Raw genomic sequence first — 6,444 nt, forward strand, 5'->3', positions numbered from 1 at the left:
CACGCCAACGGGGAGCGGCGGGAGACCGGACGGCGGCCGACCCCGGGCGAGAAGCGGAGGATGAGGACGGGCCCAACGCCTGACACGCGGCGGCAACGCCCTCGCGCGGACAGGTGGAGGAGGAGGGGAGGAGGTCGACGAGCGACTCTGACCCCGCGAGGGGGGAGAGAGGGGGGCCGAGCCCGCGTCGGAAGGGAGGCCGGGCCTCGGGGCAGCGAGGGGGAGAGACACCGACCGGAGCCCCCACCGCCACACCGGGACGCGCACACGGGTTCGACTCAACGCCCAGGCGCCCACCTTGGCACCCCGGCAGCTTTCCCCCGACGCACGCCTTCCCAGAGGACGGCGGGGCCGGACGGGCCCCCGCGCAGACGCACCCTCAGCCAACAGGCCCCACGGACCGGCGTGGGCGACAGCCACTAAAGCCTCTTTCTCCTCTACGCCTCGCGGGGCGTCTTTCCCCCCGCACACGCCTCCAAGAGACCAGGCGAGACGCGCCGCCACGGCCGCGGCGGCCGGGACGCCCTTCAAACCGCAACTTCCTCCCGCCCGCCGGGCGGCCCTTCCCCCCAGGCACCCCGCGACCGCCCCGGGACCCGTGCGCGCCCGGCTGCCCCCCCGTGAGGAGGGGCCCGGCAGCACGGCCGCGGGTCGGCCAGACGAGGAGCGAGAGAGAAAGGAACGCCGGCGGGCGGGGAGGGGGAGCGAACCGACAGAACGAGGACCGTCGACGGCAGGGCGGGCCGCAGCGGCACCCCCCGCGGGAGACGCCTCACAAGGGACCGGGAGGCCGCTCGGGCGGCGACCGGGCACGCGAGCCAAGCCGGCGGGAATCACACTGCACCCAACCCGGAGCAGTCCCGCCACGCCCGCGGCACCGAGCCGACCCGAAACCAACGGACAACCCCCGGGAGCCCGAGGAGACGCCAGCCGACGCGAGAGAGAACCGAGGCAGACGCCGACGCCAACCGACGAAGACCCCCGCGTGGCAGCGGGTCCCAACGTCCGACGACGCGCCGGACGCGGCCGACCGCCGGTTCCCCCAAATAAGAAGTCCGCCCCCGAGAGCGAGGCCAACCCCGCGGTTCACGGACCCTCAAGAGCCCCGCGGAGGGGGAAGGGGGGGTAGGACGGCTCCCGCGATCTCCACCGGCCGTGGGAACGCTGCCGTGGAAGGGGGGGACGAGGCGGCAACCGCAGACGCCCGAGAGCACGCGGCACGCACCACACGCGACACGACCTCGCCGCGAGAGTGGCCGGGACGTGGACGCGCGTGGGAGGGACGCACACGCGACGGAGGGCACGGGGGGAAACGGAGGCGGGTGGGACCGGGAGCCCACCGCCGCCCTTCCAAACCCACCCGTCCCGCGACGACCCCTCGCGGTGAGGGGGGTACCGCGCACGCGGGCGTGTGCACGGCCCTTCCCCGCCACCTGCCACCAGAAACCCAATCTCCCCCACAAGCTCCGCACAGCGGCAGGTCGACAGAGCCCCGTCCCGCGTGATCCCTCCTCGTACTCGGAGCGGGGAGGCGCGGGTCGCGGTAGGCGAGAGAGCAAACGCTGCGCGCAGAAGGCTGAGGTCAGGGCGGGCAGCCGAGGGGACCATCCGGGAGAAGCCCCTCGGAGATCGTAAAGCCCTTTCCGAAGATAGCTAGAGAAGGCAAATTCCTCACTGAGGGCGGGACGAACCCAACACCGACGAGCAGCCAAGGGCTCCGTGCACGCAACGGGAAACGAGCAACAGGCGCGGGACAGAACGGGAAGGACCACGCGCCAGCTGGTGGGGGGTCTGCGGTATCGGCAAAGGTCTCTTTCTCCGGGGTCTTCTTGAGCATTCGCGGACCGGGGGGACCTGCGACAGGTCCCCGCCGAGAGCCAGGCCTCTTCAAGGCGCACACAAAGGAGGAGCCTTGACTTGAGGGAGTCCGGTCTTTAAAAAGGGCCAGCCGCGATCGCTCAGCACCACCCTAACCGCGCAGGGCCCGCGGGTGAAGGCACCAAAAACATAGGCACGGGGTGGGCGCTCACCCAACGGAAGGAGCCTTTTAACCGCACACTCAACTCCTCGACCCCCCCCCTTTCTGTCACCGTGCAGAAAGCCGGCAACTAGGACAAGGGAAAGCGTAAAGGCACAAGCACCATGGAGCACAGGAGGCACGCCGGGGAGCGGGAAGCGCCACCGCCAACTCAGAAGCGGGCACCTTGGTGGTCAAAGCCCGGAACGCTCCAGGAGCACCGCAAGGCTCACACGAAGCAGGGCGCGTGCACACACCATTCGGGAAGGGTATGCACCGCAGCGGGTCTACCACCTTCCCCCGGCACGGGGGAAGAGGGCCGCGAAGCAGTGAACGGCGTGGGGGCAAGCGCCCCCGACACGTCCACAGGGACACCGCGAACCACAGCAACAAGTGTGCGCGGGTCAGCGCTCGTGCCGGACAGCCGCACCCCTGACTTCCACACACCACCCTGCAAAGGAATGGGGAGGAGAGACGAGGGGCCCGCTGGCAGAACGAGAAGAGCGGTCGCCATTCGCGCTGAATGACCATTCGCCATGAATGTCCGTCCCTCGCCTGGCGCGGCTTAGGCCCCGGCCCGAAGAGAACGCGGCAGCACCACATCGATCCAACGGGAGCGAGACACGCCATGCATCGGGAACAACGGGCGTGAGAGCTTTCTAACAACGCACTGGACGGGAATACGAGCGAGAAGAGCGAGAGAGAGCACGGGAAGAAGTCGCTAACACTGCCACACACACAAAAAAAAAAATTTACCCTTCTCGAGGGCGAGAAAAAAAAGGAAGCGTTGCACTCGGGAGGCACGTGGCGTGGAAGAACGGGACTCAACGGGCAGCGGAGGTTCGGGAACTCCTTCAAAAAAAAATAAAAATAAAAAATAAAAAATAAAAATAAAAAAATAAAATCCCCTTCGAAGGAGAAAAGGTGCAACTCGGGAGGCACACAGCAGGAAAGAAAGGGACACACCACCAAGCAGCGGAGGTTCGGGAACTCCTTCCAAAAAACAAAAAAAAAAAAAAACAAAAAACAAAAAAAAAAAAACAAATAAAAAAACCGGTCGGCCGCAGAGGAGCACGCCAGGGGGTCACTAGCACCAAACGGGAAAACCCTTCCAGTCGCACTCGGCACCAACGACTCCTACCGGTAACGGACGACAACCACCACGGGGAAATCGGGAACGCCTGACACGCGGGACGGTTGTCATAAAGCTGCCCCACAGAGCACAGGCAAGCAAGCACGGGAAAGCAGGAAGCGCGTACTCATGGGGGGACGCTAAGCTTCAAGCATCGAAGAGGCCCATGCGCAGAAGAAAAGAGCTAGGGCTGGACAAGCAAACAGCCTTGGTGCAAGCCTCTTCCAACGTCCTTTAATGACAAAAAGAGTCAAAAGGACAGCGTGTCAGCATATATCTCCAGGTACAATAAGGACAGATAGCAAAGATGAAAAGTGTAAAAGACACAGGGATAAACATGACAGGCCACACGGAACGTCTGGAAGTCATGTTCGGTGACGTGTCCCCAAGAGGTCCCCATGTAGAAAGAGAACCGGACCGCAAAGGAACAACTGGTCGACCTTAGAACCCTGAGTGCTCACAGACCGAGGAGGCCATGGTAGATAGCCTGGAACACAGCTTCCCCTCGGCCTCAGAAGTCCATGCTCCCGCTGGCAGGGACCGGGGAGGATCCTGGAAAAAATAAAGTCTCGGAGGCGCCCCCTAGCCGGGACACCTCGGCTCGGAGGCCGGGGACACAGCACCCTCTCGGCCTCAGAGGTCCAGGCTCCCGCTATCAGGGACCGAAGGGACTCCTGGAAAAGAAAAAAAAAAAAATCCGTGGCGCCACCTAGCCGGGCCACCTCGGCTCGGAGGCCGGGGACACAGCACCCTCTCGGCCTCAAAAGTGTCTATGGTCCCGCTGGCTGGGACCGAAGGGACTCCTGGAAAAGAAAAAAAAAAAAAAAAAAACTCCGTGGCGCCCCCTAGCCGGGCCACCTCGGCTCGGAGGCCGGGGACACAGCACCCTCTCGGCCTCAGAGGTCCAGGCTCCCGCTATCAGGGACCGAAGGGACTCCTGGAAAAGAAAAAGAAAAAAAAAAAAAAACTCCGTGGCGCCCCCTAGCCGGGCCACCTCGGCTCGGAGGCCGGGGACACAGCACCCTCTCGGCCTCAGAGGTCCAGGCTCCCGCTATCAGGGACCGAAGGGACTCCTGGAAAAGAAAAAGAAAAAAAAAAAAAACTCCGTGGCGCCCCCTAGCCGGGCCACCTCGGCTCGGAGGCCGGGGACACAGCACCCTCTCGGCCTCAGAGGTCCAGGCTCCCGCTATCAGGGACCGAAGGGACTCCTGGAAAAGAAAAAAAAAAAAAAAACTCCGTGGCGCCCCCTAGCCGGGCCACCTCGGCTCGGAGGCCGGGGACACAGCACCCTCTCGGCCTCAGAGGTCCAGGCTCCCGCTATCAGGGACCGAAGGGACTCCTGGAAAAGAAAAAAAAAAAATCCGTGGCGCCACCTAGCCGGGCCACCTCGGCTCGGAGGCCGGGGACACAGCACCCTCTCGGCCTCAAAAGTGTCTATGGTCCCGCTGGCTGGGACCGAAGGGACTCCTGGAAAAGAAAAAAAAAAAAAAAAAAACTCCGTGGCGCCCCCTAGCCGGGCCACCTCGGCTCGGAGGCCGGGGACACAGCACCCTCTCGGCCTCAGAGGTCCAGGCTCCCGCTATCAGGGACCGAAGGGACTCCTGGAAAAGAAAAAGAAAAAAATCCGTGGCGCCACCTAGCCGGGCCACCTCGGCTCGGAGGCCGGGGACACAGCACCCTCTCGGCCTCAAAAGTGTCTATGGTCCCGCTGGCTGGGACCGAAGGGACTCCTGGAAAAGAAAAAAAAAAAAAAAACTCCGTGGCGCCCCCTAGCCGGGCCACCTCGGCTCGGAGGCCGGGGACACAGCACCCTCTCGGCCTCAAAAGTGTCTATGGTCCCGCTGGCTGGGACCGGAGAGGAGGGAAGAAATAAAAAAAAAATAAAATAAAATAAAATAAAAAATTAAAAAAAAAAAAATTGGAAAAAAAAAAAAAAAATCCGGGACGGGGCCCAAGCCTTCTGGTCGACCTCATCCAGCTGCCACCAACCCCTCCTTGTGTCCCAATAGGTCGTACAGCCACCCTCCTCCCCTGAAGTTCTCCAGGTACAACCTCCTAGCTAGAGATGGTCCCCAGACAGGACGGCGTCTCCGTCGCGCACCCGCCTGCTTGCCTGTCACCCTCTCACCCTGGCCGGCTCACCACAGGCACTTCCCCGTCCTTTGTCACCAACCGGGGGACAGGAGCGTTGCGGAAACTTGTCGCCACTAGGTGTCGCCCGACAGCGATCTCGATCAAGCAAACCAATACAGACTGTCACGCGCCGCCGCCGCCACACACACTCATTCCGTCTCTCCGGAGTGACCTCCCTAGCTCAGGGGGACACTCACCCACGCACAACGGGGCAGGTACCCACCACTTCTCCCGAATGGCACAAACGGTCCCGGTTGTCCCGCCGGAACACAGTGAACGCGGGATGGACTCGGGGCCAACCCCCTCAGGCACCCAGAAAAGGAAAGTAGGACGGAGCGGTGAAAACAGGCCACCTCTAAGTGAAAGGACATGCACTCTCGAATCGGTTAACAATTAGCAAGGAACAGGCACAGTTAGGAAAAGGGAGCGTCCAAACTCCGTCGTGAGGGGAGGGTGGCGGCGACCTCAGTTCCACACCATTTTTAAATGGCTCACTCATTTTTAAAACCCTCCACCGATCCCGATGGGGGGGAGGGGGGTTGTTGTTGTTCTCTGTTCCTCGCTGCCACCGCCAGCCGGCACTCACCAAACCACACACCTGCCACCCTCTTTGGAAGACTAAACACAGAGAGTAAATTAAAAGAATGGTGGAATGATGGTGGAATGGTTAAAATTCCCGTGATTTGTTTTCACTCTGATCAAAACATACTTATTTTGTGCATTTGCATTCCCTTGTTCACACGTGCCTCTGTGTGTGTGGTGGGGGGAGGGAGGGAGGGAGGGAGGGAGGGAGGGAGGGAGAAAGAGAGAGAGACAGAGACAGAGAGACAGAGAGACAGAGAGAGAGAGAGAGCCAATTTAAAAAATAAAAACATGGTTAAATACAGCCACTTTGGGAAGATTGCTAGAGAGAATGCAGTCCAGAGTATGGAGGCCAGAGCTCTGGACGCTCTAGACCACAGGTCTCCCATCTCCCATATACCAGGCACCCAGCACCACCATCCCTACTTTGTTTGCTTGTGCGTTTGTTTGCTTGCTTGTTACATTAGTTTCATCCCAAGTTAATAATTATATATTTTTTTTTCTATGCACGTATTTAGTTGTGGCAGGGGAACTCCTTCTTTAGGACAGGCAGACTTAGCTAGTTAGTTAGCCAGTCAAA

This window comes from Rattus norvegicus, unplaced genomic scaffold (genome assembly GCF_021556685.1).
Source record: "Rattus norvegicus strain SHRSP/BbbUtx unplaced genomic scaffold, alternate assembly SHRSP_T2T unassigned-0000205, whole genome shotgun sequence".
Taxonomy (NCBI): Eukaryota; Metazoa; Chordata; class Mammalia; order Rodentia; family Muridae; genus Rattus; species Rattus norvegicus.